This window comes from Rhinopithecus roxellana, chromosome 8 (genome assembly GCF_007565055.1).
Source record: "Rhinopithecus roxellana isolate Shanxi Qingling chromosome 8, ASM756505v1, whole genome shotgun sequence".
Lineage (NCBI taxonomy): Eukaryota > Metazoa > Chordata > Mammalia > Primates > Cercopithecidae > Rhinopithecus > Rhinopithecus roxellana.
Genome location: NC_044556.1, coordinates 99,952,252 through 99,979,534, shown reverse-complemented (window position 1 = coordinate 99,979,534; position 27,283 = coordinate 99,952,252). Strand labels below are relative to the sequence as shown.

Sequence of the window (27,283 nt, the reverse complement as noted above, 5' to 3'; positions counted from 1 at the left end):
CCTTCTCAAACAACAACAACAAAATACAGATGGATTTAAAAATTAAAAGGATATAAACACATATCATGTAAACACTAATAGTAAGAAATCTGCAGTGGTTATATAGATACAAACAAAGAAGACTTCAGAACAAAGAATATGACTAGGAATAAAGAAGGAAAACCTTAGGAGGCCGAGACGGGCAGATCTCGAGGTCAAAAGATCCAGACAATACTGGTCAACATGGTGAAACCCCGTCTCTACTAAAAAGACAAAAAGTAGCCGGGCGTGGTAGTGTGCGCCTGTAGTCTCAGTCACTCTGGAGGCTGAGGCAGGAGAATCGCTTGAACCCGGGAGGAGGAGGTTGCAGTGAGCCGAGATCGCGCCACTGCACTCCAGCCTGGCGACAGAAGAAGGCTCCCTCCCCCTCCGCCTCCCCCCCCCCAAAAAAAAGGAGAGGGAAAACGAATATCCAGGGTCCTGGTGCCAGACTTTACACTACTACAGCAGTCCTGGGTGATGTCGAGATGAACGGAATCAGAATTACCTGCAGGGCTTGGGGAATCACGGGTTGCTGGGCCCCACCCCCAGAGCTTGCTGATTCCTTAGGTCTGGGTGGGGCCTGGGAGTCTGCATCTCTAAAAAGTTCCCAGGTGACACGCTGATTCTACTGGTTTTGGGATTCACTCTGGAACCACTGGTTGACTGACCTCTCTCCTGTCTAAAATTGACACAATCCTATCTTGAATGACAGTGTAACAATTCGAAAGATAAAATAAGGAAATGAGGCGCTTGAAAGTGTAGACACTGATTTCCCTTGTGATTGATTAATTGAGATTGGGATTTGGGATAAAAGGAAACCTAGGATTCTGCCTTAGCCAACCAGCCTGGGTCGTCGGGAGGTGGGCAGGAAATGCAGGAGAAATAGATTTTGGGGTGAAAACAATGAGCTCAGGTTTGGATTTACTGAATTTTCAATGCAGTACTCATATATCTTTCTCATTTTTAAAAGTCTGTGCGGTGGACATTGACTGGCTTAGTCATTTTGCCAAGGTTTAATTTTGTGCCTTAAATGGGCACTTGGGAGCTTTGTAAAAATTAATGTGTTTGCTGGCCCCATACGGGCCTTTGTGATCTGCACGTTTGCATCCAAGCTGGCACTTGGGCTCCGAGAAGGTACACGTGTGTGTAGGGCAAAGATCCAAGCAGTGGGGCCAGGATCTGAGCAACAAGCGCGCCCTGTGTGCTTTGTGGCAGGGACCGCTGCGGACGGCGGAGGAGGACGAGGCGCCCAGATCTTCCTGAAATATTTCCTAATCGTTCATCATGATGTTATGTTGTTGCTTTCACAAAGGGAATTAATACTGGCCTCCTTTTCCACAAATCTTGCCAACACTGGCGTGAAATGTTTTCGTTGCTTCTCTATTCCCAAGGTTTTGTATTATTTTACCAAGTCGGAAAATGGACGGTGCTTAAACTGTTTTTTCCCTGAAAGGAGGAGGGCTATGATCACTAAGATCACTAAAATCTCCAGCGCAAAAGCCTGCGGTGCCAGGGACGAGGCCTGGAGAGCAGTCGCTCCCAGAACCGGGGCGCCAAGGGCACCCCCGTCTCCAGCACGCGCCCTCCGCCCTCCCGGCCTCGCTCCCCCGGGAGTGGGAGCCTCTCCCGCCCCGATGCCGGTCACTCAGCAACGTCTGGGCAGTCTTCGCCCGGTTAGTGGCAACGCGGCCGCGCGAATTCGCACAGGTGTTCCGCGTTTCTCCGCCGTTCCCCGCCTTGGCGGGAGGCGTCCGAGGAGTCCCTTGGTGCAGGGCGGGAAGCGGCCGGCGCCGCCAAGGCCCAGGCGCTGGAGCTCACCTGGGCGAGGGCGGTACCTGAGGCTTCGGGGAGCCCACGCTGACTGCGGCCCGGTCCCCAGACACCCCCACGCGACCCCAGTCCAGCCCCCAGATCCCTCCAGTGATTTCCCCGGCCCCGCCCCCCAGGCCCCTCCAGCGGCCCCAGCCCCGCATCCCAAGGCCAGTCCAGTGGTCCCCAGGCCACGCAGGCTCCGGACGGGTGGGGCGGGGGCGCGGCCCTTTGCTGGGTCGGGGGCGGGGGTCCGAGTAGCGGGCGGGGGCGCAGGCCCGGGCTGGGGCGGGGGCGGGGAGCGCGGGAGCCCCGATGACGCAGCAGTGACGTTGGTGGCAGCGGGCGGGATTTCCCGGGCGAGACCCCGCGGCGGAGTGGGCGCGGCCAGCGTGGAACGGGGGCGACGAGGGTCGCAGGGTCGCCGGCTCCCCCTTCCCCCGCCAGGGCCCCCACGGCACAGGGGGCCGAACAGAAGCCCCCAGCGTCCAGGGCCGGGGAAGGGTCAGCCTGCACCCCCGGGCCCGCGTGGTCGGGCCCTGCAGGGCGGGAGGCGCGGCGCGGGGCGGGGCCGGTGACGGGACGCGGAGACCCCGCGGGCGGCGGGAGGGGCGCGAGGCGCGCGTTTGCACCCGAGCCCGGCCCGCGCCCCGATGCTGAGCGATGCCGCTCGGCCTGGCAGCCCCCCGCGAGCACCGCGCTGGAGACGAAGCCCGCGCGTGACCCCGCTCCGGGTAAGTGGGCGCCCGGCCGGAGCCCCGGGTGTCCGCGGGGAGAGCCCAGCCCCGGTGCAGCCAGACGCGGAAGGGAAACTCGGGGAGAAAGTCTCCGGACCTAGGGAGACGGCTCTGGCCGCGGTGGGGTCCTCACGCCGCCAGCTGCTGCACGCGACACAAAGACCTGTGGTTCCCTCGGCCTCCTCTCCCGGGACCTCCCGCCGGGCCCCGAGGAAGCCCGCGCGTGGGTGTGGACAGCCCCCTTGGGGCGCGTCCTGGGGCTCCCGGGACTGGGGGCGCCCAGTCCCTCCGGCATGAGGCAGGCGGGGGGCTCGGAGGTCCCCTCTTCCATTTGTAGGTCACAGAGCGTTTGTTGTTCTCCCAGCGGGGACGTCCCCCGGGGAAAAGGACCACAGTGGCAGGAGATGGCGTGGCCGGTTGGGCGTTTTCTTTGGGGAAATGTTTCTGGCGAGTGCCTGAGGAAGCCCTCCTGGCTCCCCCGCAGCCCGGACGCCGCCTCGGGAGCACTCGGGGTGACGGTGGAGCCACCGCAGCGGAGGGTGGTTTTCCTCCCCTCCTTGATGGCGTCTGTCCCCGAGGCTGGTGCTGAAATGTGCTTCGCTCGCCGCGCGCGCCCGGCAGCACCCGGGGAGCTTTGTTTGGCTTGATTTTTTAAATTGCCTTGGAAAAAACGCGAAACGGCGGGAGGGTGAGGTGAGAAGGAGGACAGAGCGTGGTCGGGAAAAACTCCGTAATTTAAGATTTGCTTCATTTCGAGTATTTGGGGCTAAGGTGTTAGGAAACCCAAAATGTTAAAGTTTGATCAAGTGATAAAGTGGATGATGGACGCCGGGCCTCCCACCGTCTCCCCGGCTCCCGCGGCTGCCGCGTCTCTCCTCTGCCCGTCGCCTCCCAGGACTGTCAAAGGCTGGCACCGGGCCCGTGCCTCTCAGTTGGAGCAAAAGGCCGCCTAGGCTGCGCCCGTGTTCTCCATTAAAACGTGCCAGTCCTGTCGTCTGCTCATGAGTGAGGTGTGCCGCTTCCCACAGTAGACAGGAAATTCGCAGCGGCGAATGCCTCACAGTAGCCATGGGAGACCTGGGCTCTGCGGCCGGCAACTCCTTTTCCTGATTTTTGTATGAGGCGGGGGAGGGGAACCAGCCGCCATCTGATCTGGCCCTGTTCCCTGCAAGAGGCGACTGGGGGGACAACTTAAGTTGATAAATGGAAAGCCTTTTCCAACCCAGAGAAACAGACAGAGCACCTGAAATCTAGATTGTTTTTGAAATGTATCGCTTGCTCAGTGACCAGTCATCATAAGAGATGACTGTGGCACTTAATAAATGGTAGGTGTTAATGCAAATGCAAGGTTTACTGTGATGCCTTGCTTGTTAATGAGCAGCCTCACCATGGGGTTAGTTAGGCTGAAATGATTATTTAGGACAATGGACTTCCTGTTGGCACCCATCCCCATGCACAACTCCAGTCCTCATACGCGCCTTAAAATAAAATTGCCCGAGGAAGCCAGTGGAGGATGTAGGGCTGGCTCAGAAACAGCACAGCAAAGGGGTCATTCCCAGCAGTCCCGTGGTTGGCATTTCTCATGCAAACTGATGGTGGAGAAACCAGGAAAAAAAAAAAAAAAAAAAAAAAAAAAGCTTTTCCTAGATTCACTTTACAGTTTTTAAAGCAAAAGTGACAGTCCCTGAAGTCCCCCAATAGTCAGTGCATTCTTTGAAATGGTAGAACATCAGGTGGGAACATCGCCTGTAATCCCAGCACTTTGAGAGGCCGAGGCGGGCAGATCACTTGAGGTCAGGAGTCCAATACAGTCCTGGCCAGCATGGTGAAACCCCGTATCTACTAAAAATGCAAAAAATTAGGCGGGTGTGGTGGTGCATGCCTGTAATCCCAGCTACTTGGGAGGCTGAGGCACGAGAATCGCTTGAACCCAGGAGGCAGAGGTTGCAGTGAGCTGAGATCGTGCCACTGCACTCCAGCCTGAGTGGCAGGGCGAGACTCTGTCTCAAAATAAATAAACAACATGAGGTGGGAACGTGGACCCTGACCCCTGGGGAAGCAAGAGCCACAGCTGTCTCCGGAGGGCAGGAACACTGTAAAATGTGTACAATGCCCCTTACCCCCTAGACCTACACGCCCATACCCACGCTTACCACAAAACTACTGCTTATGCAGAAAGTAAAGACTAAGGTCTGTAACCAACAATTTGTTCCTTTATTTATAGTTGCATCTCACTATGTCACTATCACATTTTTCTTAGTTGGTCTCAGTTTCTTCATGGAGGGGGGAGAATGCCTAATAATGTATGTCAGAAGATTGCCCCTTTCTTCATGGAATTTTGAAGCGGTTACCTTAAAATATTACTGGGTTTTTGTTCTTGAAACACCTTTTGAGGATATACTAATCTAATCTTGCTGGTTTTCCCTTTTTATCTTGCTATCTAATCTTGCTGGTTTTCCCTTTTTAAAATGTGGTATTTTTATTCATTCTAGATATACTCAGGCATACAGACTTGTATTATTCAAGGTAGAGAGATTATTTGTTTCTTTTTTAAAAGCAGAAACCAAAATTTAACTCCTTTAATACAGTGTAAGTACTACACAAATATCTCATCAACAGTGGATAGCAAGGATATTTTAATTGAAAGTCAGAAAAGCTAAATGAGTATCAGGAAAGAAGAGGAGATTGCAGGGTAATACTACTGAAAGACTGAAAGAAGCTGGTTAAAAACCTCTAAGAATAAGCCAAAGACAGTTAATAAATGATCAAAAGTAAAAACACAAATGAAATTTTTATTTTAGGAAATGTTAAGAAATAGAGGCGAGAAAAGCTGCTGAAAGAAAAAATTACTGCAGAGAAAACAATGGATGCTTAAAAAGAGATCAGTTCAGTGAGGTTGCTGGAGCGTTCCAATTTCCCCTAATTTCCAAGGAGTTTTTGTTAGGCTGAATGGTGGCTGGTGGGCAATCAGGTTCCCTGCTGGAACTTGGTAGACAGAATGACAGGTGCCATACAGGTAAGGGAAAGCCGGCTGTGTGGAAGACGCGGTGCTCATTGTGGAATGAGCACACGTGTCACACCACAGAGAGCCAGCCCAGCAACTCAAAGAGAAATGGTTTTAGAAATCTAAGAAGTGCCCAGAAGGAGTGAGGAAGTATAGGGAGCTATGGAGGAACTGTTCATCTCCATGGCCCTGAGGTTTGTGGGCCACCAAAGTCCCCGTCTCCAAGGATCAGATAGGGCAAGGAGCCCAAGTTAGTGGGCAACAAGGGGAAAGAAGGGTGATGCTTGGGCTGGACGTGTCATGTGGAGGATCTCCTTTGATAGTCACAGGCTACCTGCCAAGTTTCTAATTTGCAAAACAACAGCAGTGACGGCTTGTGTCCTCTTTGTCCAGGAGTGTTCTGGCAGCGGGTTGGGTGGGTGGTGGGAACCTTTTTTAACTGATATAGGAAAAGTATGCACAAATGACAAGTGAAAGCGACAGAGATGTGTGGAAGAGAAGAAAGCAGAGAAATGTCGAGAGACTCATGCTCAGGAAATGTGGAGAGACCCTCATTCAGGAAAGGTAGATAGACCCACACTCAGGAAATGTAGATAGACCCACACTCAGGAAATGTGGAGAGACCCTCACTCAGGAAATGTGGAGAGACCCACACTCAGGAAATGTGGAGAGATCCTCACTCAGGAAATGTGGAGAGACCCTCACTCAGGAAATGTGGATAGACCCACACTCAGGAAATGTGGAGAGACCCACACTCAGGAAATGTGGAGAGATCCTCACTCAGGAAATGTGGAGAGACCCTCACTCAGGAAATGTGGAGAGATCCTCACTCAGGAAATGTGGAGAGATCCTCACTCAGGAAATGTGGAGAGACCCTCACTCAGGAAATGTGGAGAGACCCACACTCAGGAAATGTGGAGAGACCCTCACTCAGGAAATGTAGATAGACCCACACTCAGGAAATGTGGAGAGACCCACACTCAGGAAATGTGGAGAGATCCTCACTCAGGAAATGTGGAGAGACCCACACTCAGGAAATGTGGAGAGACCCTCACTCAGGAAATGTGGAGAGACCCACACTCAGGAAATGTGGAGAGACCCACACTCAGGAAATGTGGAGAGACCCTCACTCAGGAAATGTAGATAGACCCACACTCAGGAAATGTGGAGAGACCCACACTCAGGAAATGTGGAGAGACCCTCACTCAGGAAATGTAGATAGACCCTCACTCAGGAAATGTGGAGAGACCCTCACTCAGGAAAGGTATATAGACCCACACTCAAGAAATGTAGATAGACCCACACTCAGGAAATGTGGAGAGACCCTCACTCAGGCACTGCACACGGGCTCCTTTCCCAGGAGGATTTGTTTCTCTTGCTTCTTAGATTTCTAAAACCATTTCTTTTGGAGTTGCTGGGCTGGCTCTCTGTGGTGTGACACGTGTGCTCTAAGGCCACGGAAGGCCCTAGAGATAGAGGAAGCACTTTAAATATCCCTGTGGGCCAGATAGATTGTTTCTCCCCCGACACCCTCTGCACGAGGCGGGGAAGAGCCACGCTGGATCATATGAGCTGGCACTAACTGTGCCTTTATGCCTTTCTCATCAGTGCCTGGACCTCCTCCCGGTGCCCCTGCCTAATGGACAGCTGTGAGGCCTTGTCTTCTGTCCCCTCCCTTTGGGCTCCAACAAAGAAAGAGAGGCAGGGCAATGAAATAGGAAGAAGGAAAACATTTTTAACACTTTTGAACATTTTTTTTTTTTTTTTTTTTTTTTTTTGAGATGGAGTTTCACGCTTGTCATCCAGGCTGAAGAGCAACGGCATGATCTTGGCTCACTCCAACCTCTGCCTCCCAGGCTCAAGCGATTCTTCTGCCTCAGTCTCCCAAGTAGCTGGGATTCCAGGCATGCGCCACCACGCCTGGCTAATTTTGTATTTTTAGTAGAGACTGGGTTTCTCCATGTTGGTCAGGCTGGTCTCGAACTCCTGACCTCAGGTGATCTGCCCGCCTCGGCCTCCCAGAGTGCTGGGATTAAAGGCATGAGCCACCGTGCCCGGCCTGAACATTCTTATTCAAGCACCTCTACAACTACAGCAGAAAATGTGTTTACATGTTCCCCCAAATTCCAGCACCCAAACTTAACCTTGTTTCTTCTGGTGTCCCACCACACAAAGAGGTAAAACTGAGAGATTTCTAGCAAAGCAGTGCCCATGTATGAAAGCCAAAGAGGATAAATGAGCTTAGGTGGCAGGAAGAAAACAGCAAGAGACTGTTGAGATTGGGGTGGGAGGCAGGGCAGGGCAGGGAGGCTCCTGAGGGCTGAAAGCAGGCTCTTCTCCATGATGGTCCAGCAGGACTCTGTGGCTCAGGTCCAGACACTGATGAACAGGAAGAGCGGATGGGGTGGTCATGCCCCATGCTGGGACTCTGTCTTCCCAGAGGATCAGGCTCTTGGAGGCCAGAGGTCAGGCAGCAGTACAGGCAGCCTGGTTTTGCAGGCTGAGCCAAGTCATCAACACACCTTGGAAAGGGCCATGTGTTACCCTTCCACACCCACACGTCCACGTGGGCCCTGGGGTCTCTGGCAGCCCAGGGCCCATGTGGACGGAGTGTCTGCTGCTGTGTCTCCCCTTCCTCATCAGTGGTCTCTGTCTTCCCACAGCTCCCTGTCCATAGGAAGGTCCAGCTACACCCAGCAACTGGCGTCCTCCTCCTGGATGTCTCTCCAGCCCGATCTGGGGAGCCATCTGCCCTGCCCTGTGGCTCTGGGGTACCCACCCTGCACAGACCCTGGATGGAAATTTCCAGCAGGGCCTTTCCGCTGCCCCTAGCCTGTGGCCGACTAAACCAGCATGAGTCAGTCCTTATTTGGTTTTAGTTTTCCTTCAGCAATCTTGGGAAAATTCTGTTTTCTGTGTGCCCCAGTTAACTCTGCATATCACTGAGAGGCTGCCCCAGTCGGAAGGTGCTTGTTTGTTCCCCCGTCAGCTGTGAGGCCGCATGGCAGGGTACTAGGGGGCTGCAGCCTGGTTAAGGAGACCCGATGATTTCAGTCTACAACGTGCATGTGTTTGACGGGGTGTGCGGGGGAGGAAGGTGTTACCAGGATGTAGAGACACCCTCAGGCTTGCTCATGCCCAAGGGCAGTGATGGGCCTGGAGTGTGAGTGTGGAGGTGGCCGAGGAGGGTCTCTTGGTGGATGTGAGTAGAGAATTTCAACATGTTGACCTCAAGGGAAATAAAGGGGAACTGGCAGTGTTGCTAGCCACTGAATTCTCTCTGGACCAGGGTGAGGCGCAGATCCAGGGCGAGGCCTTCGTGGGTCTCACACGCTCCCTCCCACTGTGGCTGAATTTGATCTGATGGAGACAGGGTCACTGGCCTCTTTTGCTGATCTGGACCTCTGGGTGCCCGGGTCCCCGCCACCCACCCCTGTCTCTGGAAGGCTGTACCCATCAACCTTTCAGCAGGAGTTTGGCATTTCACTGCCATTCCCCTCCAGTTGGTTGATTCTGTAGAACTGTGCCTTTTTGGACTGTCTTGGGCAGACCTTTCTGTGTGTGCTCCATCAACACCGCTGCAAGTGTGCCTGCAGTCCCTGCTCTGCCATGTCCCCGCCTTTTCGGGTTTGCTGTGCTCACTGATGGATGGTTCAGCATCCTCTGAACAAGTTTCTCTTTAGACCTTCTCCTTGTGCTACAGTTTGTTGCAGTCAATAGTGTCTGAAAGAAGCTGATGGCTGGCCTGGACCCAAGCACGTTTTTATTCAACAGAAATTTTCTTTGTCATGGATTTGCCATCCTAGGGTTCTGCTGATCTCACTGTGGATCTTCATGGTGTTTTTAGTTTTACTGTCCATTACTGCTCCCTGCCACCTTCCTTTTCATTACTGGATGCTATGGAAGGACTTTTTCAATACAGATATATTGCTGGATGCGATAGATGTGTTCATCAAAGACTGTATGTGAAACATCCAGCAATAGATGCCTTTATCAAAGACTATGTAAACCATGCATTCGTGAGGCGTTCATTGACTGCATGTGTGATAAGCACCTGCAATAAATACATGCATCAGAGAGTTTAGGCACTGGTGACAGAGAAACAAATAAGATATGGTCACACACTCCAGAGAAGTCAGAACCTGGAGGGGGTGCATGTGTGAAAACAGCCCACCTATCCTGGGTTAGTGCACAGACAGGGAGAGTGTTAGTTCTTCCTGAGAGCAGTGCAGAAAGGGTGTGACAACAGAGGGTGTCTTGAGCTGGCCCTGCTGAGCTGAGGCGGGGTTTTCAAGCCAGACAAATGAGAAAGGGCTTTCCAGGCGGGGACCCAGCAGGGGCCCAGGGTCGTGAAAGAGGAGTGGAGAGAGCAGAAGGGTTGATCAGAGCCCGGGTGTGAAGGTGGGACTGACCATGAAGAATGGGGAATCCAGGGCCTTTGTCTGGCAGAAGCAGCAAGCAGCAGGCCCCGCCTTGGCCCTCTGGCTGTGACTGCTGTGTGGGGAAGGTCGGAGGCGTGGGGCAGGAGAGGAAGGACAGGGAGACTGGATAACATCCAAGGGTGCCCCGGCCCTAGTGTCAGTAGGGGCGGCTGTCTGATCAGAAACGGAGGGGCAGGGAGAGGCTGGTGTCTGGGATCCCAGGGTTTCCAGACTGAGCATGGATGGACGAGGGGTAATGTAACCTGGTTTTGTGAATGAAGCTAGGCAAGTAGAGAGAGGGTGTGTGACTTGCCAAGTCAGGAGGTGACATCCAGGGAGCGTGTATGTGCAGAGCTGAGCAGAGGTCTGGCTGGACCCAGGCGAAGCCACACGGGTGAGATTGCCCGGAGTGATCCAAGGTGTGATGACAAAGCAGGGAGGCCCGCACCTCAAAGAACACACGGCAAGTTTAGGACAAAACAAATATCCTTCTGTAAGAGGCACACCCTTTCTTAAGCAGACTTTCACGCACTGGATTTCCTTAAAAGAGACCCCTCCCCCACCCTGCCTTCTCCCCGGCCCCCTGCCCCTCCTGCCAGCCTCTGCAAAACCACAGCCAACCCGCCACCACCTTGCCTTCCTGGATGACTCATTCTTTCTGCATTGGAGCAGTTGCGGTTCTGCCTCTTGTTCATGATTCCTTCATCCCCCTGATGCTTACAGATTGGCTCGGATGCTGTTAGCACCTGTCTCTTGCTGCAGGCCCACGTTGGGGAACCGCAGTGTATCATCCTTCTGTGCATGGGTCTCTACTGAGAGGGAGTTTCTGTTCTGTGTTTTGCTCGGTTGCCCCCGGTCACTCTTGTCCCACCCCCAAATGATGGTGGCCTCGAGGCAGGAGGGCTGGCCCTGGCCCTGCTTCACAGTAACTAACTGTGACAGCTTACCCATGACACCTGCACGGGAAGGGGGCCAAGGCTCACCCCGCCCCTGCCCGGCCTCCCTTGGGTTCTTCCACCCCACATTCTCCTCGGACCTCTGTGGTAGTTAGCTGTGAAGTACCCCTGCGGTCTGTTTTTCTCCCCTTTTCCGCACAGTTCTTACTGTGTTTCTTTGCTTTTCCGCACTGTACTTTCGAAGTTCTAGGGCTACGAAAACGCAGGCAGTTGCGGGCGGGGCAGAGGGAGGGAGTGAAAAATCCCTGCCCTCGTTCTGTTCTGTTCTGTTCTGTTCGAAGTTCTGTTATGGTGGAGGAATCAGACCAAAGATAAGAAGTCAGAAAATCAAAAGTAGTTTAAACAAGTACATGAATAAATACGCATTTAAGATATAGTAAGTGCATGACAAAAAAATAAAACAAGGCTGGGAGGTAGGGAATTCCGGGGAAGGGGTGGCTCGCATTTTAAATAGGCTGCTTGTGGGAGGACCTGCTGTGTTGATTCAAGGTTAAAGTGACCTCCCAAATGAGCTCATCTGATGCACGTGGAGCCAGCAGGTGAGAGTGTTGGTGGAGTCACAGATTATTTATTTATTTATATTTTTAGGTGGAGTCTTGCTCTGTTACCCAGGTTGGAGTGCAGTGGCACCATCTCAGCTCCCTGCAACCTGCGCCTCCCAGGTTCAAGCAATTCTCTTGCCTCAGCCTCCCTAGCGGCTGGGACTACAGGTGCCCGCCACCACGCCAGCTAATTTTTTGTATTTTTAGTAGAGACGGGGTTTCACCATGTTGGCCAGGCTGGTCTAGAACTCCTGACCTCAGGTGATCCACCCGCCTTGGCCTCCCAAATTGCTGGGATTACAGGCGTGAGCCACCATGCCCGGCCGGTTATTTATTTATCCAGTTTTAGAGGCAGGGTCTCTCTCTGTCGCCCAGGCTGGAGTGCAGTGATGTGATGGTATTTCGTTGCAATCTTGAGCTCCCCAGCTCAAGTGAACCTTCCACTTCAGTCTCCTAAGTAGCTGGGGCTACAGTTGCCCACCACCATGCCCGGCTAAATTCTTTTAAAATTGTTGTGTAGAGATGGGGGTCTCACTATGTTGCCCAGGCTGGTCTGGAACTCCTGGCCTCAAGTGATCCTCCCACTTCAGCCTCCCAAAGTGCTGTAATTACAGGCATGAGCCACTGCACTCAGCCTATAGATTAATTTATGCCCAACTGCCTTCCTGACAGAAGAAGTTTTTGGTTCTCCCCTCCCCTCACCCCTGGCATATAAGAAAGCTACATTAACCAAAAGGAGCATTTGGTAGTGTAACTCAAGGTAGAGGAAGAGACAGAGATTCTTTTTGCAAAATGACACGTGAGAGGTGTCCTCTTCTCACTCCAAAGTGGGCCTCTTCACAGCCTGGCTGTTTTGTGGGTGCTCCACCCATCCAGGGACTGCGGCTTCTGGGCCCAGTGACCTCTGACCTGCCAGGCACCAAGCAGCAACAAAAGGGAGGGAGAGCTCTGGCCCCCCGGGCAGTGGACCCTTCCTGGAGCCCTACAGCGGGTGGTGGCCCCAAGAGGCTGGATCAGAGACCCTCAGGTCCGAAGGCCTGGGGGCTAAATGAAGTAGACAGGCCGCCCTCAACTCCACCCTGCGGGGATTCAGGCGGGCTCGAAGACTCAGCTTAGCAAGGACTGTCTTATGTATTCGCCTTGATGTGTGGTCTGGCACCTTCACAGTCAGTCTGTTGAATGATGTGTGTATCGTGTGTATCCTTCCTTCTGTTTTACACACCTGCTTTGAGAACCATTTACTTGGAGCACAGTCTGTGTATACAGTCTAAGGTAGATGCGGCAGTGGTTCCCAAACCTGGTTGCATACATTTTGGGCAGTTTTTAAAATGCCCCTTCTTGGGCCTCCCCCCCGGACATTCTGACGTAGTGGGTCTGGGCTAGGGTCCGGGAATTCATCTTTGAGTTCTGAGAGGCATTGAACCAGGTGATTTCTGTGGGCCCTTCTTCCTGACGTCTGATTCCCCCCAACCTGCTTAAGCATCCCCAGGCTCCCGTGTCCTGTGCCAGCCTCTCCCTCTCCTCGTGGGGCTGTAAGGGTTTGACCATTGTAGGCACAATGTGCTTGCAACACCAGGTCTCCCCCGCAGGCTGAACGCGTGGATCTGTTCTCCCCTGCTTGGGGTGAGAGACAGCTTTCTGTGTGGGAAAACCAGCTACCACCCTGAAGAGCTGCCTCTGCCGGAGCACAAGACCCCCACCTAGAGACTCCCCCCACTGCTCCCCTCCCACCGGCAGCAACGGCAACTCTGAGGTTCTGGGTACCCCAAAGGACACAGACCTACCTTCACCCATGAGCCATCCAGGAGACATTTGACAGCTACTGTGTGCCATATCCTTGGGGTAGGAATGCAAAGATAAGTCAGAGGCTATCCCTGCTCCTGAGGCATTTACAATCCAGTAAGGGAGACAGACGATTATGACACAACACGGGGCAGGGCACGGTGGCTCATGCCTGTAATCCCAGCACTTTGGGAGGCCAAGGCAGGCAGATCACCTGAGATAGGGAGTTCAAGACCAGCCTGGCCAACATGGGTGAAACCCCGTCTCTACTAAAAATACAAAAATTGGCTGGGTATGGTGGCACATGCCTGTAACCCCTACTCAGGAGCTACTCAGGAGGCTGAGGCAGGAGAATCGCTTGAACCCAGGAGGCAGAGGTTGCAGTGAGCCAAGATCGTGCCACTGCACTCCAGCCTGGGCAACAGAGTAAGACCCTTTCTCAAATAAAAATTTAAAAAGCACACAATGCGGAATTAAGAACAGCTCCCACCTCAACACAGCAGGACACCAAGCCCGGCCCAGAAGGACAGGGAAGGCCTCTGGAAGGAGGTCTCGTGATTTGGCCAGATGGAACCATCAGGGCACAGCCAGTGCAAAGCGAAAGCCTTCCAGGCTGGGGGCTCTGTTTGAGCAACAAGTGAGGATGGTTCTGGCTCACATTTATGAAGTGCTTCCTGCAAACCAGGCTCTAAGTGTCTTATGTTGTATGAACTACTTACTCCTGACGACTACTGTGGTAGGTGAAATCATGGTCCCCAAAGATGGTTACCCTCTAATCCTTGGAACTTGTGAATCTGTGAATCTTACACAGCAAAAAAGATTTTGCAAACATGATTAAGGGAAAGATCCTGAGATGGGGAGGTGATCCTGGAACGCCTGGAGGGCCCAATGTCGTCACAAAGGTTCTCATAAGAGAAAGATAGGAACGTCTGAGAGAGAGGTGGGGGATGCTGCTGGGCTGGCTATAAAAATGCAGGAGGACCCATTACTGGGTATATACCTAAAGGATTATAAATCATTCTACTATAAAGACACATGCACGCGTATGTTTATTGCAGGACTATTTATGATAGCAAAGACTTGGAACCAACCCAAAGACCCATCAATGATAGACTGGATAAAAAAATGTGGCACATATACACCATGGAATACTATGCAGCCATAAAAAAGAATGAGTTCTTGTCCTTTGCATGGATGAAGCTGGAAACCATCATTCTCAGCTAACACAGGAACAGAAAACGAAACACTGCATGTTCTCACTCATAAGCGGGAGCTGAACAATGAAAACACATGGACACAGGGAAGGGAACATCACACACTGGGGCCTGTCAGGGGGTGGGGGGTAAGGGGAGGGAGAGCATTAGGACCAATACCTAATGTATGCAGGTCTTAAAACCTAGATGATGGGTTGATAAGTGCGGCAAACCACCACGGCACATGTATACCTGTGTAACAAACCTGAATGTTCTGCACATGTATCCCAGAACTTAAAGTAAAATTTAAAATAAAATGCAGGAGGAGCTACAAGCTAAGGATTGCAGATGGCCATAGACACTGGAAAAGGCAGAAATACAAATGCTCCCCAGCGCTTCCACCCACAGCCCTCTTGGCACCTTGATTTTAGTCCATTGAGACCCATTTCAGACTTTTGAACTCCAGAACTATAACATAATAAAACTGCATTGTGTTAAGCCATAAGCTTAATGTGTTGTAGCAGCAATAGGAAACCAATACAGCCATTCCTCTATTTTGAAGGGAGGAAAGCAGGAGGTGAAGGGAATTGCCCAAAGTTCGGGAGCTAGAAAGGAGCAGATTTGGGCTCCAGGGCCTGCACCTGCCTACTCACCTCTGTTCTGTTCCTCCTGCCTGGGAGGGATTTAAAACCAGCAGTCCAGCAGCCGGGGCTTATGGGGAGACCAGGAGCATTGGAAGATGAAGCTGGCCAGATGAGCAGGCAGGAGCTAGGGTCCGGGAAGCTCTTCTTGGCCAAGTGGAGGGAAGTGGCTTTGCAGGCCATCGGCCTGGGCTCCTTTTCGGTGGTCTCTTCAAGTCTGTGCCAGACTGGGAGTGCCACAAGAGCAGAGGTCAGCTCCTTGGGCCCTGTGCACCTACACGTGGCATCAGCTGCAGACCGAGCTGTGTGCCCAAACAGACTGTGCCGCCTCTCTCCATTAGCAGATAGTTTAAAAGTGCCACCCTGGCCAGGCAGTGAAGGGCAGACATCTGGTGTAAGTGCCCACAGCATCCTTAAGCAGCGAAAATTCTCCTGTGTTCAAACATCTGTTTCCACCTCACCATTGTTTTCCTCATTCTGATTCTTTTTTTTTTTTTTTTTTTGAGACAAAGCCTTGCTATGTGGCCCAGGCTGGAGTGCAGTAGCGCAATCTCGGCTCACTGCAACCTCCACCACCCAGGTTCAAGCGATTCTCATGCTTCAGCCTCCCCTAGTAGCTGGTATTACAGGCACGTGCCACCGCGCCCAGTTAATTTTTGCATTTTTTGTAGAGGGGGGTTTTGCCATGTTGCCCAGGCTGGTCTTGAACTCCTGGCCTCAAGTGATCCGCCCACCTTGGCCTCCCAAAGTGCTGGGATTACAGGTGTGAGCCCAGCCTCATTCTAATTCTTTAATGTAAAGAATCCCCCATCTTCCAGCATTTGACTGAAATAAGTGGTCAGAGGAATCTTTAGGTGGTGTTTTAAGTATTGTTTTTTTAAATAAAGGACACGTAAGCATAACCTGAAACTACTCCCGATATGTCTGCTCAATTTATATTCCAAGTATTTTGCAGGCTGTGCTTGGATTTTCAAAGGAGTAATCACTAGCATTTGATTAGCATTTTGCAGTTTGCTAAAAGCATTCATGTACCCTGTCCACTTGATCTTCACAGAAATGCCAGGAGGCAGGGATCTTTATCCCCGTTCTTGATTGAGGCGACTGTGATTCAAAGGAGAGTTACCATCAGGACTAGGTGCCTAGCAGAGCAAGGCACCCAGGGCTTCCACTCGAACTCCACACTGTTCCTAGAGCATCCTCTTGCCTCTTAAGCACGGCTGGGGTAGCAGGGAAAGACCCAGAATGCACTTACAAGGAAATAGGGTCCCAGAATCCAGTTCCAGTGTGTCCCTCCCAGGTACAGAAGTACAACGCTGGGGCATCTGCATACCAATGCCTGTCAGTATCGGGGACCCCACCCTCCTTTGGGGTTCATCGGATCTCTGGTCTTAACATGAGATTGTTGTACGGAGTAATTTGGTTGAGGCTCAACAACATCTCAGGGCACAGGCAAGTGCCCTGCTGGAGGACCCATGGTGATATGCAGGTCTCAGACGAGAGGCCTCAGCGTGGGCGCTGTGCCCCTGCGTGGCCATGGCTTGCTGCAGGCACTGCTCCCCATGTCACAAAGAGGAGGGAATTAGGCCTGCTGCTCAGCGCCAGCTGCCCTCCTCTCCACGGGGCTCCCCCAGACCTTGCCCCAGGCCTCACCGCAGGACTCTGGTGCCTTTGGGGTTCCCCTTTTCTGAGACCCCAAAGAGCCTTCCTCAAATAAATCAAAAGCTTTGGCATCTAAAACTTGTTCCTGAGGAAGGCTTTCAGAACCCACTTTGGAAGTAAAAAGCAAAATTCCTCTTTGCACTTCTATTTAATCATCTTCATTCCCCATGAGGCAGTGCGGATAACTGGCTGGTCACAGGAGGGGCAGGCACAAGGAAGCACGGTGAAAACAGCCCAGCCCTGTCTCTCAGGATATTCTCCCTCTGCAGAGAAAGAGCCAGTTCCTCCCCACACTAGTCTGGGCTCACCTGTCCAGCGAGAGGAAGGTTCCTGGCCGCTACCTGGGTGTCCCCTGGCAGTGCAGCAATACCAGGTTCTCAAACACTAACTGGTTGGTTAAGGAGGTTAAGTTGCCTTCCATCTTCTGCCCTTCAGCTTCCTCAAGGTGGAGGCTGGGGCTTCAGAGCCACTGCAAGGGGTCTCTGAATACAGGTGCACAACCCAGGAAACCTGTGTGGAGCAATTGCAGACTGCCACGTGTTTGTGTCCTGCTAATTAATTTGCAAGTGTGCATAGACACCTTTGGGATTAATAAAAATGAATTTAAGTGTGTTACTGAATTAATCACAGCTTTGTCATGATGTATCTTATGAGGCAACAGATAGTGAAAATACAGCCATATATTAGTCAGTTTTGTGTTGCTGTAAAGAAATACCTGAGGCTCAGTGATTGATAGAGAAAAGAGGTTTATTTAGCTCACAGTTCTGCAGGTTGAACAAGTATGGCACCAGCATCTGCTTCTGGGGAGGCCTCAGGAAGGTTTCACTCATGGCAGAAGGTGAAGGGGGAGCAGACATCTCACATGGTGAGAGGGAGCAAGAGAGATAGGAAGAGGTGCCAGGCTCTTTTTAAACAACCAGCTCTCCTGTGAACTAATAAAGGGAAAACTCATTTGTTATCACGGGAGGGCACCAAGCCATTCATGGGGGATCCACCCCCATGACCCAAATGCCTCCCACCAGGCCTCACCTCCATACACTGGGAATCACATTTCCCCCCCCACCGAGATGGAGTTTTGCTCTTGTTGCCCAGGCTGGTGTGCAGTGGCATGATCTCTGCTCACCGCAACCTCCACCTCCCAGGCTTAAGTGATTCTCCTGCCTCAGCCTCCCAAGTAGCTGAGATTACAGGTGCATACCACCATGCCTGGCTGATTTTGTATTTTTAGTAGAGACAGGGTTTCTTCATGTTGGTCAGGCTGGTCTTGAACTTCTGACCTCAGGTGCTCCGCCTGCCTCAGTCTCCCAAAGGAATCACATTTTAATATGAGATTTGGAGGGGACAAATATCCAAACCATATGAGGCTGTAAGAGACTGCATTTGTCTGATTGACTTTAGAAGGAACCTGACTTCTAAATGTTTAAACTTTGTGCTTTAAAACCGTTGGAACCATGGTTTGCAAAATCCTTCCATTTCTGGTTACTCCATGATTCATTAACAATGCCATGTTCTGCTACATTTTCTAAATTTATTCACTGGCTTTGTATTGCCTTCCTCTATCAGCTGCTGACTTCAGCAAAGGAAGTATTTCTTTGTTGTTGTTGTTGTTTGTTTTTTGAGACGGAGTTTCACTCTTGTTGCCCAGGCTGGAGTGCAATGGCACCACCTCGGCTCACTGCAACCTCTGCCTCCTGGGTTCAAGCTATTCTCCTGCCTCAGCCTCCCGAGTAGCTGGGACTACGGCATGCGCCACCACGCCTGGATAATTTTGTATTTTTTAGTAGAAATGGGGTTTCTCCGTGTTGGTCAGGCTTATCTCAAACTCCCAACCTCAGGTGATCCACCCGCCTCGGCCTCCCAAAGTGCTGGGATTACAGGCGTGAGCCACCGCACCCGGCCAGCAAAGGAAGGCAGCCTTACTATGCAGTCCTAATTAGGAACAAGGAGCCAGGCTGGGGGGAGCAAGGGAAAGCAGAAAGAAAATACAGATAAGCTATAAGTCTGCATTTCTTCATGGTCCAGGACACACAGCCCATCTGTGCAAATAACTCACGATCTTCCTGCACCCAGATATCACCATACCCTCGGCTGATAGCAAAATGCAAATTAGTTCACTGCCACCTTGACATTATCAGTACTGCACTTAGCCCTCTCCAGCACACAGAACAAGTTCCATCCTATTAAATCCCCAGCAAGCCTTTGTCTCCTCCAGTCAGCTCCTCTCTTGCTGACTTGCCTGTTGCTTTCTTGCAACATATTTCCATGCTTTTGCTAATAAATCTGCATTTCTTTACCTGTGACTGTCTTGGTAAATTCTTTTTAATGCCCATGCCACTGGCCCCAGACAGTAACCACCTGTGACACAAGGGCATTGACTGGGAAGCTTTGCGGTGGGTGAGTCTTCCTGGTGCAGGGGTGGAGGGTAATTTTGAGACTGGTTGATCCCTCACCCTCCCTGGAGGAGTGGGGACTAGTTAGTGACCAGTGGGACTAACTCTGCCACCCCGTAGGACCCCAGTCTCAGCTCTCTCTGATTTTGAATCCTCCCATCTCCCACCACGAACCTTTCCTAGGACCAGAGCTTTATTTTTCTGCTTCTCACATTTGGATACTGGTCTTTTTATCCTTCCCTATTTGCTTATAAAGACTGTCCATGAGCTGGGCCATGTGTACATTTTTCTTGCTTTTTATGGCCTTATCCTGGTTAGACTTTTCCCATCCAGGTGCTTCTTCACCCACCACCAGGTGACTTCTGGTTGAGAGGAGAAATAGGCTGAACGCAGTGGCTTATGCCTATAATCCCAGCACTCTGGGAGGCCGAGGTGGGAGGCCAGCCTGGGCAACAAAGTGAACTTCTGTCTCTACAAAAACTTTTAAAAATTAGCTGGGCACAGTGGCATGCACCTGTAGTCCCAGCTGCTTGAGAGGCTGAGATCGCTGAGCCCAGGAGTTCAAGGGTACAGTGAGCTATGATTGTACCACTGCACTCCAGCCTGGGCAACAGAGCAAGACCCTCTCTCAAAAATAAAAATGTTTTTAAGTTTTAAGATAAAATAAAAAGGGAAATAACCAGAGCCAGCCTCCCTGGCAGATTGTCCTGCTCAGAGGGTTGCCAGCACTGTCCCACCATATGGTACCTGAGAAGTTCTATCATTTCAGGTGAAGGGGTGCTGGCACGGAGGGCAGATCTTGTCATCTGTGGCTTTTTTTGGCTGCTGGGAAGCAGTGGAACTTATCCCTGCTTGTCTCCATCCCCAGCCTGCCATTCATACCGCCAGCTCTGCTGCTCAGGGACAAGTCTCCATGAACAGCCATATCGCAGGGACCAGCAGCAGGCTGTCACTCATTAAAACAACAACAGCAACTGCGTCAGACTCTATGTCATTTTTCCTGGAAAGTATCCAGATTATTTCCAGGCTTTTTAAATGAGTCCTTTTTTTTTTTTTCACCGCTGCCAAAATACTCTCTTCCATGCATGGCGTACTTGAGCCACAGACATCAGCCTGTCTGCAAAGTCTGAATAACCACCGTAGAGAGATCCTTTGAATGGTCAGCAGTGTCTGTGGGTGACAGCCTTCAAGATCAGTCCTTCCTTCCTCTTTTAAAACCAATTGTCTTTGAATAGTTAGTCGGTCTCATCCATGCTTCTAATCTGGAATGAAAACTACATAACTACATTTTTTCTTTTTCTTCTTGCTTTTGTTTTTTCAGAATCGAGCCATTAAGTTGTTACTTAATCTCAACAAAGGCCGATGACAATGTCTAATAGTCTATGACTGTACCAAGTTATCATCTTGGTTTTGTTCCCAGCTGAGGCATTTTACCTAATTCTAATCATTTTAGAGCAGGAAGATGACAGACAGTTACAAAAGGAAACACTAAAACGCAGAGAGAAAAAACCTTGTTCAAAGTCATACAAATAATTTTTTAAAATAGAAATATGATTAAAAGCAAGTCTCATGGCTCCTCATCCACTCTTCCAGTCTGAAAAATACTTTTTCCAGTCGGTTAAACCACATCTCCAGAACCACTTCTCTGCGCTTGTAAGGCAGAATTTTCTAATTCAATTCTGGGAGCTCATTTTGCAGCCTAGGTATTCAGTCTTTGCACACAGATGAAAAACATGTTGGCTGGGTGCAGTGGCTCATGCCTGTAATCCCAGCACTTTGGGAGGCCAGGGTGGGAAGATCACTTGAGCCCAGGAGTTGGAGACCAGCCTAAGCAATCTAGTGAGACCCTGTCTCTACAAAAAATAAAATAACTAGCTGGGCATGGTGGTGTGTGCCTGTAATCCCAGCTCCTCGGGAAGGAGCCAGGAGGATGACTTGAGCCCAGGAGGGGTTTAAGGTTGCAGTGAGCCACTGCACCCCAGCCTGGTTGACAGAGAAAGACCCTGTCGAAAGAAAGAAAGAAAGAAAGAAAGAAAGAAAGAAAGAAAGAAAGAAAGAAGAAACGAAAGAGAAGAAAGAAAGAAGAAAGAAGAAAGAAAGAAAGAAAGAAAGAAAGAAAAAGAAGAAAGAAAGGAAAGGAGGAAAAAGGAAGGAGGGGAGGAAAGGAGGAGAAAGAGGAAGGGAAGGAAAGGAGGAGGAAAGGAGGAAGGGGAAAGGAGGAGGAAAGGAGGAAAGGAGAAAGGAGGAAAGGAGGAGGAAGGAAGGAAGGAGGAAAGGAGGAAAGGAGGAAAAGGAGGAAGGAGGAATGAGGAGGAAGGAAGAAGGAAGGAAGGAAGGAAGGAAAGAAGGAAGGAAGGAAGGAAGGAAGGAAGGAAGGAAGGAAGGAAGGAGAGAAAGAAAGAAAAACATGTCAGCTAAGCCTCGCTCTGTATGAGGTGCTGTTCAGCTGGGAAGCAGCAAGCCTCGGTACACAGCCCTCTGCTGGTGACCTCCCAGACCCTCCCAGGCTTCACTTAAACTCTGCTGTTTGAGGTGTGCACCTAAGGAAGTATTCTTGCTATCTTTTGGCTAACTGAGAACTCATCCACGTATTGCCACTCATAGGAATTAGAAAAAAGTGGCCGGGAGCGGTGGCTTACACCTGTAATCCCAGCACTTTGGGAGGCCGAGGCGGGTGGATCACCCGAGTTCGAGACCAGCCTGGCCAACATGGTGAAACCCCATCTCTACTAAAAATACAAAAATTGGCCAGGCATGGTGGCGCACACCTGCAATCCCAGCTACTTGGGAGGCTGAGGCAGGAGAATCGCTTGAACCCAGGAGGAGATTGCAGCGAGCCAAGATAGCACCACTGCACTCCAGCCTGGGCGACAGAGTAAGACTCTGAAAAAAAAAAAGAAAAGAAAAGAAAAAGAAAACAGAAAGAAAAGAAAAAAGTAAGCTACGCTGGGCATGCAAACAGTGTTAATGCAGAAACCACTTTGGGGTCCAGGCACCGGGCCTCCTCTCAGGGCATCGATGCCCATCAGCCCTCAGGGCTGCATGCTCCAGGACGGTGCTTCCCAGAGGTTCTCAGCTGATGGAGCAGCGTGCAACCGGTGTGGAAAGATCAACCTAGACACATTACAATTTTAGAGAATTTATTGGAGCAGAGGGTGATTCATTAATTGGAGAGCATCAAACTGTAAGAGGTTCAGGGCTCCACTAAGGGGGTGTGAGGCATAAACATTTATAAGGTTTTCTTGGAAGCAAGACAAAGGAAAAATATTTGATCAGTTAAAGTGGAGAGTCTTGGCTGGGCACAGTGGCTCACACCTGTAATCCCAGCACTTTGGGAGGCCGAGGAGGGTGGATCACCTGAGGTTGGGAGTTTGAGATCAGCCTGACCAACATGGAGAAACCCCATTTCTACTGAAAAATAGAAAATTAGCCAGGCATGGTGGCGCATGCCTATAGTTACAGCTACTCGGAAGGCTGAGGCAGGAGAATAGCTTGAACCCAGGAGGCAGAGGTTACAGTGAGCCGAGATGGTGCCATTGCACTCCAGCCTGGGCAACAAGAACGAAACTCCGTCTCAAAAAACAAAAAACAAACAAACAAAAAACAAAAAAAAGAAATACTTCCTTTGCTGAGGTCAGGAGCTGGAGACCTGACCAACATGGTGAAACCCCATCTCTACTAAACATACAAAAATTAGCTGGGTGTGGTGGTGTGCTCCTGTAAATTCCAGCTACTTAGGAGGCTGAGGCAGGAGAATCGCTTGAACCTGGGAGGCGGAGCTTGCAGTGAGCCAAGATTGCGCCACTGCATTCTAGCTGGGGTGACAGAGGTCTCAAAAAAAAAAAAAAAAAAGGAGAGTCTCTCATTAGAAGTTAGCTGGTGGTTTGTGATTGGTTAGACTAACGTTTCATTTTACCGTTGACATTGAGTTGGGTTTAGTTTGCTTAGGTACGAATCTTAGGCAAAACAGCCATCTCAGCCTCTGGCCACCCAATTAATTTTTTTCTAACACCAGCTACAGTAGCATTTCAGAGTTCCTCTCCCACAGCCCGTGTCCCTCGAGCCTACAGGCCCTGTGTCTCGGTCATTCTGAGCTGCGTCCACACGCCCATGGTGACTTTCTGGTCATTCCTGGGGCAGCCTGAGCCATTGGACAGGCCTCGTGTATGACAGGCGACCCTGGTTGAGGGGCCTCCTTGAATCGCTGTCTCAGGCTGTGCTGGCTGGCACTTTGCAAACTGTGTGCTCTCATCCGAATTCCCAGGACAAACAAAACACCCGGCTTTGGCTGCTCAGCCTTGATGACAGCATCTGATAAGTGATGAGAGCGTGGCATCATCAGGCTGTTGGTCTTGATTATTCAAGTAGTTGAGTCACAGAGTGCTGCTTTCAGCAGCAAACATTAAGTACTTACGGCATTTGAAGATGTGTATCTGGCAGCTTTAAGGTGCTGACAATTTGGGGATCTTTCTGAAACAGACCCACAAGAGAATTCTTGAATATCTTGAGTAAAGATGACCAGCCTCTTTCGTGAGTGTGTGTTTAGTGTATGTGAAGTTATGGGGAATGGAGGCTACTCTCATTCTATTTTAACAGACAGGGAAGGGTAAAAGTGAAGATGTGTGGCATCCCTACTCACCAACTCTAATCCTATTGTAATATCTACCCTGGAAAAATTCTCATGCAAGAGACATGCTCATAACATCATTGTACAAAACAAAATATTGGAAATAACTCATTGTCAACCAACATGAGAAAGGATAAGTAGAGGTGAATACTGTGATGAGGACAATAAAAACCCAGAAGTGTCATAGAAATGAAGGGAAGTGCTCAAGTCCAGGGGCCAAGGTGGCTGGCCAGCTCAAGAAAGCTTTGAGCCGGGCACGGTGGCTCATGTCTGTAATCCCAGCACTTTGGGAGGGCTAGGCAGGCAGATGACCTGAGGTCAGGAGTTCGAGATCAGCCTGGCCGATATGGTGAAACCCTGTCTCTACTAAAAATATGAAAATTAGCCGGGCATGTGGGCATGCTAGTCCCAGCTACTCGGGACACTGAGGCAGAAGAATCGCTTGAACCTGGGAGGTGGAGTTTGCAGTGAGCTGAGATTGTGTCACTGCACTCCAGCCTGGGCCACAGAGCAAGACTCCATCAAGGAAGGAAGGAAGGAAGGAAGGAAGGAAGGAAGGAAGGGGGAAGGAGGAGGAAGGAGGAAGGAAGGAAGGGAAGGAGGGAGAGAGGAGAGGAGGGAGGGGGAAGGAGGAAGGAAGGAAGAAGGAAGGAGAGAGAGAGAGAGAAAGAAGAGAGAGAGAGGAAGGAAGGAAGGAAGGAAGGAAGGAAGGAAGGAAGGAAGGAAGGAAGGAAGGAAGGAAGGAGGGAGGGAGGGAGGGAGGGAGGGAGGGAGGGAGGGAGGGAGGGAGGGAGGGAAGGAAGGAAGGAAAGGAAGGAAAAGCTTTGAGAGGCTGGTAGCCTCAGAATGAACCCTTGAAGATGGATAGAGATGGCTTTTCACAAGAAGATGTGGGTGCTGAGTCAAGGAGGGGTAGAGTAAATAAAATAGTGGAAGCAAAAGCATGCAAGTGGAAGAGGCCTAGGTCCCTGAGAGTAGAGGCAACTGCATTGAAATTCTTTAATTTTTCACACCATACAGGAGAAATTGGGACCAATTTTTTTGTTTCTTGTAATTCCATTTGACATTTCAGAAAAATTATCCCAACTTGGTGTGGTGGCTCACACCTGTAATCCCAGCACTTTGGGAGGCCAAGGTGGGAGGATGGCTTGAAGCCAGGTGTTTAAGACCAGCCTGGGCAACAAAGCAAGTCCCTGTCTTTAAAAACAAAAATTTTTTTTAATTGGAGGGGCATGGTGGCACGCTTCTAGGGTCTCAGCTACCCAGGTGGCTGAAGCGGGAGGATCTCTTGAGCCCAAGAGTTTGAGACTGTAGTGAGCTGTGATGGCACCATTGCACTCCATCCTAGGCAACAGAGTGAGACCCCATCTCTAAAAACAAACAAAAAAGCAAAAAAAAAAAAAAAAAAAAATCAAGCAAGTGTTTGACTTTATCGCTTCCAAGGAGAACAAGTGCCAGTTTTGTCAGAGAGGAAATGCGTGTCCGTCTCCTGGGTCGTGCTCAGAACCAAAGGAAGCTGAAGACTGTACAAATACAGAAGTGAAGGGAATGGCGAACAGTGAGAGGAGCCGCGCAGAGCAAGGAGGCTGGACTTGCTGCAGGGACGCTGGCGATAGAAAGGGCCACCGCTAGCGCCCATGGATCGAAGTGAATAGGGCTGATGCGAGTCTCAATCCACACATTCGGATATGTGGAAAAAGTGACTTTTCTAAATTTTTAAAAACTCAAATGGAAGCATGCATTCTACCTAGTTGGCTTGCTTGGGGTTGCCTCAGCGTTTCCCCAGAACTTACGCAGGACTAGGTATCTGTCTGTTGAGTGACCCATAGGGCACCATCATCTGGGTGTGGACTCTTTAGGCTGGTTGCTGTTGGTGGTCTCGGGTCCTGCCTGGGGGCACAAAACTCTCCACGAGTCTGCCCATGACCTCCTCCATTTCAGGGCACCCAATGGCCATTTTGTTCTAGGGTCTTATAACCCCCCCTCCCCCATCTCCTCACAAGGCTTGTGGCCCCCAGCCACCCCAGCTTGCAGAGAGGGTCACTCTCTGGTCCTGGGGGCAACGCTCTTCTTCCTCCTGCTTCTGGCCAAGACGTTTTCCTCCTATTCTCTGAATTCTTTCTCATCTCTGGGGTTTAGGCTTTTGGAAACAAAAACCAGAAAGACCCTTGGGCCATGTCTGTTTTTTGTTGTTATTGTTGAGACAGAGTTTCGCTCTTGTCGCCCAGGCTGGAGTGCAGTGGCGCGATCTCGGCTCACTGCAACCTCCACCTCCCGGGTTCAAGCCATTTTCCTGCCTCAGCCTCCTGAGTAGCTGGGACTACAGACATGCGCCACCACACCCGGCTAATTTTGTATTTGTAGTAGAGTCGGGATTTCTCCGTGTTCATCAGGCTGGTCTCAAACTCCCAACCTCAGGTGATCTGCCCGCCTCGGCCTCCGAAAGTGCTGGGATTCCAGGCGTGAGCCACTGTACCCAACCCCATGTCTGTTTTTTAACCCATCACACCCATCCCTTCCTTGAATGGGGAAATATTGGTTGATATCACAAAATACTATCCAGTCTCATGGTTGAAACTAAGGAACTTGGTTTTCCTTTCAAAGAGTTCAGTATACTCCAGTCTTCCTCTCTGATGAAGTTAACATCCCCAGAAAACTTGCAGTTTCCAACAGTGTCCTGGGGAGACGCCGTTGTAAACGGTCTTAGCACAAGTCTAAAACACAGATTCACTGCGGCAGCTTGTTCCTGCGTGCATGCGTGGTGGTCAGAGCTGCCACTTCCTTACGGTCCCTGAGCCGTACTAGACAGTTTTCCAAACCCTTCCACTCACATGATCTCATTTCATCTAAAACTATGTCAGCCGGGCGCAGTGGCTCACACCTGTAATCCCAACACTTTGGGCGGCCAAGGCGAGCAGATCACAGGGTCAGAAATTCGAGACCAGCCTGACCTATATGGTGAAACCCTGTCTCTACTAAAAGTACAAAAATTAGCCAGGCGTGGTGGTGGATGCCTATAGTCCCGCTACTCGGGAGGCTGAGGCAGGAGAATCGCTTGAACCCAGGAGGCGGAAGTTGTAGTGAGCCGAGATCGCGCCACTGCATTCCAGCCTAGGAGACAGAGCGAGACTCTGTCTCAGAACAAAACAAAACAAAACAAAAAACCCAAAACGAAAAAACTGTATCATAGGATAAGCTCATTTTACCTATTCCACAGGTGTGAAAACCCCAGGCTAGGAGAGATAAGGCAACTTTCAGAAAGTCATGCTGCAAAGTGACAGAGCCTCCCTCAGGTCTGTGCATAGTGATGGTGCATTTCTCCTCCTCTTGTCATGAGGAAGTCTCCCAGTCCCAAAGACAGTCTCTAATTTGGGTTCTAAGTTCTTTCTTTTTGAGACAGAGTCTCACTCTGTTACCCAGGCTGGAGTGCAATGGTGCAATCTCAGTTCACTGCAGCCTCCACCTCCTGGGTTCAAGCTATTCTCCTGCCTCAGTCTCTCG

At 50.8% G+C, this 27,283-nt stretch overlaps 1 protein-coding gene across 2 annotated transcripts in view; it reads left to right on the top strand.

Annotated features, from left to right (window-relative positions):
- The first annotated feature begins 1,525 nt into the window (after positions 1-1,525).
- Positions 1,526-27,283, top strand: part of GNG4 (G protein subunit gamma 4) — a 101,904-nt gene continuing 76,146 nt past the window's right edge. Inside the window, exon 1 of one of the 2 annotated variants that reach the window (XR_004059021.1) lies at positions 1,526-1,728. The gene's annotated coding sequence lies outside the window, so the exon portion shown is untranslated. Of the gene's footprint in view, positions 1,729-2,283; positions 2,565-27,283 lie in introns of those variants that run through there. The other variant, XM_010384663.2, reaches the window with a different exon arrangement.